Source organism: Tupaia chinensis, unplaced genomic scaffold, assembly GCF_000334495.1.
Source record: "Tupaia chinensis unplaced genomic scaffold, TupChi_1.0 Scaffold000634_1, whole genome shotgun sequence".
NCBI classification, from domain to species: Eukaryota; Metazoa; Chordata; class Mammalia; order Scandentia; family Tupaiidae; genus Tupaia; species Tupaia belangeri.
The window spans coordinates 600,506-614,528 of NW_006160154.1; the positions used below are offsets into that span (position 1 = coordinate 600,506).

A 14,023-nucleotide genomic window follows, 5' to 3' on the forward strand; every position below is an offset into this window, starting at 1 on the left:
CAAGGCATTGTGGCATGCCCATCCCTCTTGGGGCCAGCAGGTGGTGTGGTGGATGAGAGGGCTGGACTCCCACATGGCCAACCAGTTCAAATCCTGGATCAAGCAACTTGCCTTCTCGCTTTCCCTCTCTCGAGTTCTCTGTCCCTCTCTGGTCAAATTAAATGAATAAATAAATAAAGTTAAATAAAATAATTCTTTGAGGGGCTGGCAGGTGGCATGGTGGTTAAAAGCACTGAACTCCCACATGGACCGTGGTTCAATTTTTGGACCTGGAAAATAATAATAATAATAATAATAATTAAAGTTAAATAAAATAGTTATAAATAAATAATTCTTTTTAAATAAATAAATTAACTTAAAAAACTGAACAAACTAATAATAGGAGGGAACTTTTTCAATCTGAAAAAGAACATCTACAAAAATGTTTAATTAATTTAACATAATTTTTTTTTTTTTTGAGAGGTTTTTGCTATAAGGCATTTGTGCTCTCCAGGAAGACAGAAAGAAACAGAGAGACAGAAAGTGAGAAATCACTCCCCAGGGGTGATGGCCACGCCACAATCCCTTCTCCTCCATTCTCCTCTCGGGATCTTGGGCACACACGCACATGCACCCGGCATAAGTTTAAGCCATCAGGTTCGGGACTTGAACCGCAGTGGACTACATGAAAGTCCAGCGTCATAGCTATTAAGCCAACTGCTGGTCTCATAACATAATATTTAACATTGTCTTGGTGTTTCTAGACAATGGGGGGGACATAAAGACTAGAAACAAAAAAAATGCCCCTATTCTTAGGATCATTATTTACTGAGAAAATCCTAAGGAAACGTTACCCTCTTCCAAGTGATCAAGGTCAACATCAGTGGTGATAAGTCATACTGATAACATACATTTTTACCCTTAAAAGCTGTGATAAGGATGGTACCTTGTCTCTGTGGTCTTCCACCAAAAAGCCCATAATCCCAGTGTAATTGTAAAAAACATTAAACAAATTCCAGTAGAGAAACATCCTACAAAATATCTGACCAGTACTCATGAAAACCGTCAAGTCATCAAAAAACAAGAGGAATCAAGGAGAAAAGAGAGGCAAGACATTTAAGGGAAACAGAAATGGAGGACTGTTTGTTGATGATAACGTGTATGATAATATCTTTAACTGGACTGGTGTGCAGTGTATTCATGCTGGGAAAATTCATTTTACAAGCTATCATAATGTACAGTGATTGAATTATAAATCTTTAAAAATTTGAAAATTAAAAATGAAAAGAAACATATAAAAAATAATTAAAAAAAAGAGAGAGAGAAAACTCACAGGCAAGAAGAACAAGTAAAGGAAGACAGAACAACTAAATGTAACATGGCATCCTGGATAGGGTCCTAGAAAGAAATGGATACTAGGTAAAAATTGAGGAGATGGGTATTAAAGATGGACTACAGTTAGTAATAATGTATTAATATTGTTTTAGTAATTGCAAGAAATGTGCCATACAAATCTAAGATTTTTCTATTTTTTTATTTTTAGTTTTTTTGGATAGACTTTTGCTATAGGGTTTGTGCTTGCCAGAGAGAGAGAGATGGAATGAGAGAAAGTGAGAAATCACTCCCCAAGGGTGGAAGGCCATGCTGCAATTCCTTTTCCATTCTCCTCTGGTGATTTTGGGCACACAGCCTGGCGTGAGTTTTAGCGCTTTAACCACCATGCCACCTGCTGGCCCCTACATAACTTTTTAAAAAATAATTTGCTAGGGGCCAGCAGATAACGTAGTGGTTATGTCACTGGACTCCAACATGGCCCACCACACAGTTTGAGTCCCAGACCTGGTGGCTCGAAAATCACATCAGGCACGTTTGTGTGCATGCCCAAGATCCCAGGAAGAGGTTAGAAGAAAAGGGAATGTGGCATGGCTATTCCCCCTGGAGGGGGTGATTTCTCACTTTCCCTCTCACTATTTCTGTCTCTCTCTGGGGCACACATGTGCCCTAACATTAAAAAAAAAAAAAAAAAAAAAAAAACTCTTAAAAAAAATTAATTTGCTCTAGAGTATGTGTGTTCATGGTGGTGGGTGGGGAGAAGGCACCTCCCAGGTTGGATGACGATACAACAATCCCTTCTCTTCTATTCTCCTCTTGACATTCTGGGTATTCACAAAACAGTGCATGGCATGCTTTTCAAGCTGTCAGGTTAAGAATTCAAACCAGTCATGTGGAATCCAGCCACCATAACCACCATGCCATCTGCTGGCCTGATTTTTTTTTTTAAGTGAAAGTTTGTTTTTTCCATGAGAGAGACAAAAAGAGACATCCTTAACAGGATCTTAGCATCATGTTCCACATCTGCCATCTCAGCTGGCCTCAGGGAAGTGCCAGGATACAAACCAGGACCTTCCATGTAGGCCCAGTTACACCACCGCTGCACCACCAACTGGTCCCAAGAAAGATCTTAAGAATAGGGAAAATTGAATGAGGAGTATACAGGAACTCTCCATGAATCTTCACAATTTTTCTGTCTATTCAAAACAATTCTAAAATAATGTTTATTTTTTAAAAATATCCTAAGGAAGTATCATTAACTACAAGAACAAAAACTACTAGAACTAATAAGTGAGTTTATCAAAGTTTCAGAATGTAATATTAACAAACTTAATTTGTATTTGTTTAATTTGTTTAATTTATGTTTAACTTGCATTTCAGCAGCAAATAAATGGAAACAAATTTAAAAGCAATTTCTCACATTATAGAGTAAAAAAGTACTTAGGAATATATTTAACATAAAGATTATTGCTGGGGCCAGTAGGTAGCATGGTTGGTTAAGATGCTGGGCTCCCACATAACTGACCATGGTTCGAGTTCCAGACTTGGTGGCTTCCTTTCTCACTTCCTCACTTTTTTTTCCCTCTCTCTCTCTGATGATTATGAGTGTCCTATAGCAAATTAAAAAAATATATATATGTACATATGTATGTATATAATATATACATGTATATAATATATATGTACATATATATATAATAAAATAATTATTTTAGAAAGATTGTTGCATGTTCTGTATGCTGGAAACTGTAAGGTACTGCTGAAAAAATTAAAGAAAATCTAAATAAAAGGACATGTATATACCATGGTCCTAAATTGACAAAATCAGTTATGTAGGTGTCAATTATCTCAAAATTGATTGACATATTTGCATAATCCCAAGCAGGCTTTAGTGTATGTCATCAGAAAAGTCATGACTCATTTTTGCATAGAAAAACATGTTATGACTTTTCCATGACCCAATAAATTGACATGCTGGTTTTAAAATTGTTTAACCATTTGCCCACTAAAGGGCATTTAGGACTGTTTCTAGTTTTAGCCCATTATGAATGAAACTACTATGAACATCTGTATACAGATGCCAATTAGAATAATGGCAATACTAAATGATAATGAGAATGTAATCATATTGGTATACTCTCTAATTTGGGAACAATTTAAATTGGCAAAATCTTTTAGAAAGCAATCTAGCAATTTGAACATAAATATTCCCACTTTATAGCCCAATTCTCTTCCTAAACTTTCTATTTTGGAAATAATTAGATTCACAGGAGGCTACAAAAATAATATAGAAAGGGAACCAGCAGTTAGCGTAATGGCTATGTCGCTGGACTCCCACGTAGGCGACCGCGGTTCGTGTCCCGGACCCGGTGGCTTAAAACTCACACTGGGTGCGTGTGCGTGCGTGCCCGAGATCCTGGGAGGATACTGGAGGAGAAGGGATTGTGGCGTGACCATCCCCCCTGGGGGGGGATTTCTCGCTTTCTGTCTCTATGTCTCTCTCTGTCTGTCTGGCGAGCGCACGCGCCCTATAGTGAAAAAAAACCCTCTCAAAAAAAAAAAGAAAAAAAGAATGTAGAAAGGTCTCATGTATCCTTCACCTATTCCCCCCGACAATATCAGTGCAATGTCAAAATCAATAAACTTATACTGGTATAACCCATAGACCTTATTCAGACCTCACCAGTTTTATATGCACTTGTTTGTGTGTATGTGTAGTTCTTTATTAAATTTTTGTCATTATTTTATTTTATTAAGTATTAAAAATTCTTTATTTTTTTGAAGTTGACCAGAGAGAGAGAAGAAAAGTGAGAAGGCAAGCTGCCAGCTCCAGGATTCGAACCATATTCAGCCATGTGGGAGTCCAGCTGCCCTAACCACCATGCAATCTACCAGCCCCCGTGTGTATGTGTAGTTTTATATAATGTTACCATATGTGCAGTCTTGAGAAACCAATGCCACAGACAAGGTGTAGAACATTCCCTATCACAGAGATAAGTACTAGCGCCTTTAGAGTCACACTCGCCTCCTCCACCTCATCCTCTATTTCTAACCCCAGGAAAGCACAAATCTGTTCTCCATTTCAATAGTTTTGTCACCTCAATAATTCTAGGTAAGTGGAATCATGCATTATGTAACCCGAGATGGGCTTTTTATCCACTAGCTATAATTCAAAATTCATCAAAATTGCTTTGTCTATCAGTAGTTCATTCCTTTTTATTGCTGAGTACTAATCCACAGTATAGACATACTTTGGTTCTATTCACCCCACTAAAACAGTTGGGGTTTCTAATTTCAGGCTATTACAAATAGAGCTGCTTTGAACATTTATATAGCAGAAAAAACATTTTATATTCCCACTCTGGTGGCCACCAGGTCTGGGACTTAAACCATAGTTGACTACGTGGGAGTCCACCAATGTAACCATTATGCTATCTGCTAGTACCTCCCTAGTGGCTTTTAAGAGTTTTTTTTTAATGACTGGTTTTGAGCATTTTGTTGTTTCCTGATGCATTTTCTATATGTTTCTTTTATTTTGGGTCTATTGAGCTTCTTGAACCTGTTGGTTTTATAGTTTTTCAAGTTTGGAAAAGTGTTGACCATTATTTGTCGAATATGTTTCTGCTGCCCTTTCCTTTCAAAAACTCCAAATACATATACATTAGGTAACTTAAAAATGTCCTAGAACCTGGGGACCAGCAGATAGCATAATGGCTACATTACTGGACTCCCATGTAGTCGACCATGGTTCGAGTCCCTGATCTGGTGGCTTAAAACTCACGCCAGGCACATGTGCGTGCGTGCACAAGATCCCGAGAGGACAATGGAAGAGAAGGGATTGTGGCGTGGCCATCTCCCATGGAGGGTGATTTCTTACTTTCTGTCTCTCTCTATCTTTCTGGTGAGAGCATGAGCCCTACAGAAAAAACTTCTCCAAAAAGAAAGTCCCACGGCAAGCATGTGGCATGGTGGTTAAAGTGCTGAACTTCCACATAGTTGATCATAGTTCAGGTCTCAGATCTGGCAGCTTTCTTTCTCACTTTCCTTCTCTCTCCCTCTGCTGGTGAGCATATGTGCCCTATAGCAAATTTTAAAAATAATAATAAATGAATTAAATAAATCATTCTTTTAAAAAAAAATAAAACCTCAAACTATAAAACTAGTGGTGGGAAACATGGGGGAAATTTACCTGCCAGCCCCAGAATTCTTTTTTTTAAAGAATTATTTATTTGGGATTGGCAGGTGGCGTAGTGGTTAAGGCACTGGACTCCACATGGCCGAATGCAATTCAAGTCTCAGACCTGGTGGCTTGTTTTCTTACTTCCCCCCTCTGTTCTAATTAAAAATTAATAATAATATTAAATAAATTTGAATAAGTATATGTTTTAAAAATAATTATGTAATTTATTATTAATATTTTTTAATTTGACAAGAAAAAGAGAGAAAGAGAGGAAGAGAGAGAAAGAGAAAGAGAGAGAAAGAGAAAGAGATAAAGAGAAAGAAAAAAGAGAAAGAAAGGAAGAAAACAAGCTAAATAAAATAATTCTTAAAACCAAAAAACAAACACCACAAGATACAACGTAACTCCAGTCGGAATGGCTAAGATTTAAAAAAAAAAGAGTAAGTCCTGGCAAGGCTGCGGAGATCTCCTACACTGTTGGTGGGGATGTAAATTAGTACTGCCACTGTGGACTAACTTCTTTATGTTGTCTTTTGTTTGTTTGTTTGTTTTGTTTTGTTTTGTTTTTTGAGAGTTTTTTTTTTTTTTTTGCTATAAGGTGTGTGTGCTCGCCAGAAAGACAGAAGAAACACAGAAAACGAGAAATTACCACCAGGGGGGATGGCCACGCCGCAATCCCTTCTTCTCCTTTCTCCTCTCAGGATCTTGGTCATGCATGCACACGCGCCCAGCCCGAGTTTAAGCCACCAGGTCTGGGACTTGAACGGCACGTGGCCAACTACATGGGAGTCAGCGACATAGCCATTACACTAACTGCTGGTCCCATGGATCTTCTTATTTTTGAATGACATATTTTATATTCTCAATGTTCTCCTCTCTAATCATTTACATCATATAGAATTTGGAATCTCCTTCAAACTGAATTATATAGAAGAAAACAACAGGATAATTTAAGGCTTTTACTTTTTAAAATATATTTATTTCAAAGACACATACACACACAGACATTTCTAAGAATATAAACTTTAGGGAACCAGCAGTTAGCGTAATGGCTATGTCGCTGGACTCCCCCGTAGTCGACCGCGGTTCGTGTCCCGGACCCGGTGGCTTAAAACTCATACCGGGCGCGTGTGCGTGCGTGCCCAAGATCCCGAGAGGAGAATGGAGGAGAAGGGATTGCGGCGTGACCATCCCCCCTGGGGGGTGATTTCTCACTTTCTGTCTCTATGTCTCTGTCTGTCTGGCGAGCACACGCGCCCTACAGTGAAAATCTCTCCAAAAAAAGAAAAAAAAAGAATATAAACTTTAGGTGCTTACTATACAATGATAAAAAGAAGGCTCAATTGTTCTTTTTTTTTTTTTTAAGAATTACTTAACTTTATTGGACCAGCAGTTAGCATAAGGGCTATGTCGCTGGAATCGCACGTAGTCAACCACGGTTCACATCCCGCACCCAGTGGCTTAAACTCACGCCGGGCGCGTGAGCGTGCGTGCCCAAGATCCCGAGAGGAGAAGGGCGAAGGGATTGCGGCGTGACCATCCCCCCTGGGGGGTGCTTTCTCGCTTTCTCTCTGTCTCTCTGTCTCTCTGGCGAGCACACATGCCCTATAGCATAAAACCTCTCCAAAAAAAAAAGAATTACTTAACTTTATGTATTCATCCATTCATTTTTAATTTAATCAGAGACAGGCACAGAGAGAGAGAGAGAGAAAGTGAGAAAGCAAGCCACCCTAACCCTGACCCTGACCCTAGCAGGCAGAATGCAATGGGCTAACTCAAAGTGCTAAAAGAAAGAAGTCGACTAAATACCCAGCATCTGCAAACTTGCCATTCAAAAGTGAGAGGGAAACCGTGGCATTCCCAGATAAAAAAAGCTGAGGGTTGGCATGGAGGTTAAGGTAGCTGGATCCCCCATGGCTGACAACACAGTTTGAGTCCCAAGCCCTGCAGCTAGAAAATCATGCTTATTGTGTATGGACATGTGCCCAAACTTCCAAGAAGAGAATAGGGAAGACACTGGGGCATGACTATCCCCTGGGGGATGATTTCTCACTCTTACCTTCTCTTTCTCTCCCTCTCTCTGATTAGATTTCAATAAAAGTAAATATTTGATTAATTACAAAAGCTAGCCTAGTATTACTGTAACTATTTTGTAACTCTTATTTTCTACAATTTAAAAGACTGATCTCTAAATGTTCATCATGGATGAATGGATAAGTAAACTGTGGTATACACATACAATAATATACTATTCTCCCTTAAAAAAAGAAAAATTATAGGGCTGGCAGGTGGCATCGTGGTTAAGGGCTCCAGACTCCCACATGGCTGACCACAGTTTGAGTCCTAGACCTGGCAGGTTGTTTTCTCGCTTTCCCTTTTTCTCTCTCTGTGTCTCACTCTGGTCAAATTAAAAATAATAATAATAATAACAATAATAACAATAATGATAAAGAAAATAATTTTTTTAAAAAAGAAAAAATTATAATACATGCTACAACATGGATGAACCTTGAGGACATGCTAAATGAAATAAGCCAGGAATTATAAAATGCTACGTAATTCCATCTATTCAAGGTACTATAACAGTAAAATTCACTGAAGTTGAATGGTGGTTGCCAGGGGCAGGAGGGAGGGGAGAACATAAAGTTGTTAACATTCACAGTGTTTAGTCTTTCCAAGATGAAACAGCTTTGGAGCTGGATGGTAATGATGGCTAAACACAGGGAATGTACTTAACACCACTGAACTGTGCATGTAAAAATAGCTAAGAAGGTAGATATTATGTGTATTACCCTAATTTGAAAGAAATGTTGTTAAAGATCAATAAACTATCAATCTAGGAAATGAGACTAGATTCTGTCATAACTGATTATTAAGGAAGTTTTCTCTGAAGAAGTGATATTTGAGAAGGGCACTAAAGAGTAAGTTCTTAGACCACTCAGTATAGTGGTTAAGAAAGCTGGATTCCACCAATCACAGTTCAAATTTTGGTCTGGTGGCTTGAAAAACACAGTGGGTACATGTATGTGTGTCCCAAATCTTGACAAGATGGAGAAACGAAGAAGGGATTGTGCCATGATCACGCCCCATTGAGGGTGCTTTCTCTCTTTCTCTGACAAGCACATGCACCCTCTGGTAATTTAAAAAAAAAAAAAAAAAAAGATGAGATGGGGACAGCAGATGGTGTAGTTGTTGGGACCAGCAGTTAGCGTAATGGCTATGTCGCTGGACTCCCATGTAGTCAACCATGGTCCGCATCCCAGATCTGATGGCTTAAAACTCACTCCGGGCGCATGTGCATGCGTGCCCAAGATCCCGGGAGGAGAATGGAGGTGAAGGGATTGCGGCGTGGTCATCCCCCCTGAGGGGTAATTTCTCACTTTCAGTCTCTCTGTCTCTCTCTGTTTGTCTGGTGAGCGCACACGCCCTATAGCAAAAACTTCTCCAAAAAAAAAAAAAAGCAGATGGTGTAGTTGTTAAGGTGCTAAACTCTACATGGTAAACTGCAGTTCAAGTTCAGAGCCCAGGGGTTTGAAAATCACACAGTGTGTGTGTGTGTGTGTGTGTGTGTGTGTGTGACCAAAATCCTAGGAAGGGCATGAAGAAGAGAGGATTGTGGTGTGGCCATACTCCCACTGGAGGGTGGTATCTCACTTTCCCTCTCACTGTTTCTATCTGGTGAGTACATGCACCCTATAGCAAAAACCTTAAAAAAAAAATCAGAAAAGATTAAGTTCTCACATAGGCTAAAATGGGGGGGGGAGAAAGGACATTAAAGGAAGAGAAAGCAGCATTTGCAGCAAACGTAAAAAGAACAAATTCATTTCATACTTGAAAGTAGAATGGGAACATTAATCTCAAAAGAATTCCTAACTCTGTAACAAAGCAATCTTCACAATAAATTGTTAACTTAAATTTTACTGATAGTTTTGTTTGCAGTTAGAGTGTATTTAGTACTACTGTTGTATAAGAATTAAAAAGTGGGGACCGGTAGGTGGCACAGTGGTTAAAGGCGCTGGATTCCACATGGCTGACCATGGTTCAAGTCCTAGACCTGGCGGCTTGCTTTCTTGCTTCCCCTTCTTCTCTCTCTGGTCAAATAATAATAACAACAAATGGAATTAAATATATATATATATATAAGTGGTGAAGATGTTAGACATCCACATGGCCAATCACAGTTGGAGTTCTGGACCTAGCAGCTTGAAATTCACACCAGGCACATGTGCATGCATGCCCAAAATCCACAGATGAGAATGGAGAAGGGATTGTGGTGTGGCCATCCCCTCTAGGAGGTGATTTCTCATTTTCTCTCTTTCTCTGTCTCTCCCACAAGCATATGTGCCCTACAGCAAAAATCTCTCCCTAAAAAAGGTGCATCGCTTGTTCAATGGGTAAAAATGAAACCTGCTCACAAAATAAACATTACCAAAGATTATATTAACATGATTGTAATATACTTTCATGTTCTTTTTTTTTTTTTAAATCCCAGAGGGAACTTGCACTTGCCACAGAGAAAAAGAGTAAAAGGAAAAAAGCACCCTCCAATGGGATGTGGTCATGCCACAAACCCTTCTCCTCCATTTTTCCATCCTGTTGGAATTTGGGGCACTCGTGAACATGCACAGGTTTCATAGTCAGCCATGTGGGATGTGACTCCCTTAACTACCAGGCTGCAAGTCAATTCCTTTTTTTTCCTATCCTTTTTACTTAAGTTACCACTTTATCATATCTTTAGTATTATTTTTGTAATTTCTTTTAAAAATTTATGTTGGCAGAGATAGAGAGACAGCAAATGAGGAAGGATAAAGCATTCCCCAAAGGGACAGAGTCACATTACAATCACTTCTCCATATCACCATCATGCTGGGATCTGGATATGCACACAATTCTACCCAGCATGTTTTTGAAGTCACTGGGGCTGAGACTCAAACTGCTCAGTCAGCCATGTGAGAGAATGATAATCACTTAGTTATCATGCCACAGGGCTGGTCCTATTTTTATAAATCTAAGTGGGTTTATAAAATTGCTGTGAAAGATTTTTAAGTCCAAAAGAGTTGGAAAGTGCCATATTATACTAATAAATACTATATTATGCTATAAACAGACACTGAGCCCTCTCGTTGCTGATATGCTATTTCGTGGTTCTCACAAAACTAGGAGCCATTTTACCACTGAGTGAGTGTGTGTGTTTGTGTGTGTGTGTGTGTGTGTGTATTTTTGGTTGCCATAACTGGAGAGGGAGGATGCTAGTGGCATCTACTGGGTAGAGGCAAGGGACACTGCCGAACTTCCTACAAACTTAGGGGGGCCTCCCCAACAAGAACTACCCAGGCCAGAATGTCAATTGCTAAGATTAAGAAACCCAGTTTCAGACAGATACAGCAAAATAATAATAATGTGGTAAGCCTTCTATTAGAGGAGTACCATTTGGGTGGCATTTAACACAGCACCGAGGGAAAGGAATGCAGAATGAGGATTACAGAAAGAAGGAATAGTGAAAGAAGGAACAGCAGAGCAAAGGGAGCAGACACATTAATGAGCAGCATTAGAATGGATTAACAGGTTCCTAATGGGCTGTGGTTAGCCTCTATTTATATAAAATTCTTCAATTTCCATGTATCAAATTTAGGCAAAACACCCTACTGTAAAATTTCACACAGTATCATATTCCTTCTGTGAGAAATTTAGGTCAAGACAGTGTGAACTAATGAGCAAAGCTTTAACCCAGGATTCATCCCAGACCCTTTTTAGCAAACTGGAGGGCAAGCAAGGAGGGTACCTGGGCTACTCTGTGAGGATCCTTCTGTTAAATGGAGAATGCCTACTTCTCTAAATACTTTTTGCACAGGTTGAACATGCCCAATACAAAATACAAAATCTGAAAATTTCGATTGCTGACATGATGGCACAGGGGGCAAATTCCATACCTGATCTCATGTGATGGGCCCCAATGAAAACACTGCAATACAAAAATATTACAGAAAATTACCTTCAGGTTATGTGTATAACGTGTGTGTTTACACTTAAGTCCTACCCCCAAGATATTCCATTATGTGTATGCAAATATTCCAAAATCCCCAAATCTCTCCTGGTCCCATGGATTTCAGAAAAAGAACATTCAACCTGTATTATCTTACTCTTAATCTGACTGACTTCCAGAAAAGGGCCAAAACCGTTTTTTTCTATCTTTGCAGTTTGAGTCTCAGACCTGGTGGCTTGTTTTCTCACTTTATCTGTCTCTCTCTGGTCAAATTAAAATAAATAAAATTAAATAGATTATTCTTTTAAAAATGTATCAGACAGAAAGACATTTAAAAAAAAACTGAGGGGTCCGGCAGGTGGCATGGTGGATAAAGGTGCTGGACTCCCAACATGGTGTAACGCATTCATTCAAATTTTTTCAAGCCTTCTGAGTTTTAAAAATGTGTTTCATTCAATATGGCTAAAGCAGAACTCTGTTTTTCCTTCTTTCCTATCTGCAGTTGTCAGAGAACAGCAACATTACTGGCTCAGTTCTCTTTGCCACCTCCTGGGCCAACCACGGTGCAAGTCCCAGACCTGGTGGCTTGCTTTCTCGCTTCCCCTCTCTTTATCACTTTCTCTACTCTGGTCAAATTAAAATAATAAAAATAAATTATGTTAAATAATTCTTTATAAAAAACTGAGGTAGGGAACCAGCAGTTGGCGTAATGGCTATGTCGCTGGACACCCACGTAGTCTACCGCGGTCGCGCCCCGGACCCAGTGGCTTAAAACTCACGCCGGGCACATGTGTGTGCGTGCCCAAGATCCCGAGAGGAGAATGGAGCAGAAGGGATTGCGGCGTGACCATCCCCCCTGGGGGTGATTTCTCGCTTTCTGTCTGTCTCTTTCTGTCTGTCTCTCTCTGTCGGGCGAGCGCACGTCCCCTATAGCGAAAACCTCCCCCCCCCAAAAAAAAAAAAAAACTGAGGTAAAATTTATATACAGTGAAGTGAAAAATGATAAATGTTTAATATTAAAAAGTTTTATGTAACCACACCCCCTACCAAAATAACCTAGCCTTTAGATGACTCCCTCCAGGCCGTCTTCCTTCACGTGTCCCTCTCTTTACCAGGGCCCTACGAGATCCCCTGGACTCTAGTTCCAGTCCCAGCACAGCCCTGCGCCACCAGGGCCGCTCCGACACCCGCGCGGCCCCTGCCTCGGCAGTGCTCAACCAAGGGCTCAGGCTGCCCACCCTCGAACAGCTGAAGATAAACCCAGTCGTTTTTGCTCAAGAGGAACGGAGGCCTCCAAGCGCAGCCCTAACCCGAGGATTTAATTTCCCCTCCGGAACCCGAAGACCTAAGCCGGGGACAAGCGCGGCCCAGGCCACTCCTAGCTGCAGAGCCCACGAGGACCCGCCGGGCCCATCGAGCAACCAGGCTTCCGCCCTCGGCTCGGGGGCAGGTCGTCCGCCACCCCACCAGCCACCGCTAACCAAACTCCTCCGCACTGGAGAAAGGCTGCCAAGCAAACAAAACAGAAGCAAACAAAGAGAACCCACAAGCGACTCCGAAGCCCCTCAACAGCTCCGAGCCAGGACCACGTCAAGGAGGGAGCCGGCCACTCAGCAGCCGCGCGAGCGCAGTCGCCCCGGCGGGCCGCAGTGGGAGGAGCTGACCGGGCCGCGCTCACGCAGGCGCAGACCCTCCGCCCAGGGCGTCCCGCAAGGCGGGCGGTTTTCCTGAAGCGTCAACCCAGCGCAGAGTCCAAGAGGGCGGACTAGTGCTGGAAATTGTTCCCTCACGTTTCTCCATCTCAGAGATTATCACCAAGAATAGTGGCAAAATAATTTCAAGTATTTTTTACTTATTTATTTTATTTTTATTTTTAAAAGAATTATTTAACTTTATTATTATCATTTTTAATTTCTTTTTTTGTATATACATTCAATCGCATTGTTTAGCTTACAATGTGAGCATTTCAGTATGTGAACATTTCTTCCCAGTCCTGTTGATCGAAATATCTTCAACCGATAACACCACACTTCCCCATCCCGTCAATGTTCTACCTCCGTTGTTATTTTCCAGTTTGATCAGAGAGGGAGAGAGGAAATGAGAAAGCAAGCCACCAGGTCCTAGACTTGAATCATAGTCGGCCATATGGGAGTCCAGCGCCCTTAACCACCATGCCACTTGCCAGCTCCAAGAATTTCAGGTATTTTAATTAGATTTAAGTTAAACCCATCAGTTTAAGGTTACTCAGTCTTAAAATAGAAGACGACGCTTTATGATAGATAGGATTATGAAAAACACCTTTGAAACTCGGTAGTCTTCAGTGCTAAGTGCATTGATCAGTATATTGATAGAGTAAAACATCTAGGACCATAAATATATTTTTTGTCAGCTGTACCTTATAATAAAAGAAGCCAAGCATCTAGGTTCCCTTCTTCCTTGGCAGTTATCAAGTCATAGGTTTTTTCCATTCCAAGGCAATCAATTTATATTATTTCTCCGTTTTTCTTCTAAAAGCTCCATGATCTTGCTAAGTTTTATATATTCTGCTG

General features: G+C 40.5%; 1 protein-coding gene across 3 annotated transcripts in view; it reads right to left on the reverse strand.

Moving 5' to 3' along the window:
• The window catches only part of EEF1AKMT1 (EEF1A lysine methyltransferase 1), a 38,408-nt gene extending 25,273 nt beyond the window's left edge, over nt 1-13,135 (reverse strand). The window contains exons 1-2 of one of the 3 annotated variants that reach the window (XM_006159504.2): nt 13,022-13,135; nt 11,422-11,453 (exon numbers count right to left, since the gene is read on the reverse strand). The gene's annotated coding sequence lies outside the window, so the exon portion shown is untranslated. Of the gene's footprint in view, nt 1-1,312; nt 1,343-11,421; nt 11,454-13,021 lie in introns of those variants that run through there. The other 2 variants (XM_006159507.3, XM_027776153.1) reach the window with 2 other exon arrangements.
• Nucleotides 13,136-14,023: the final 888 nt, after the last annotated feature.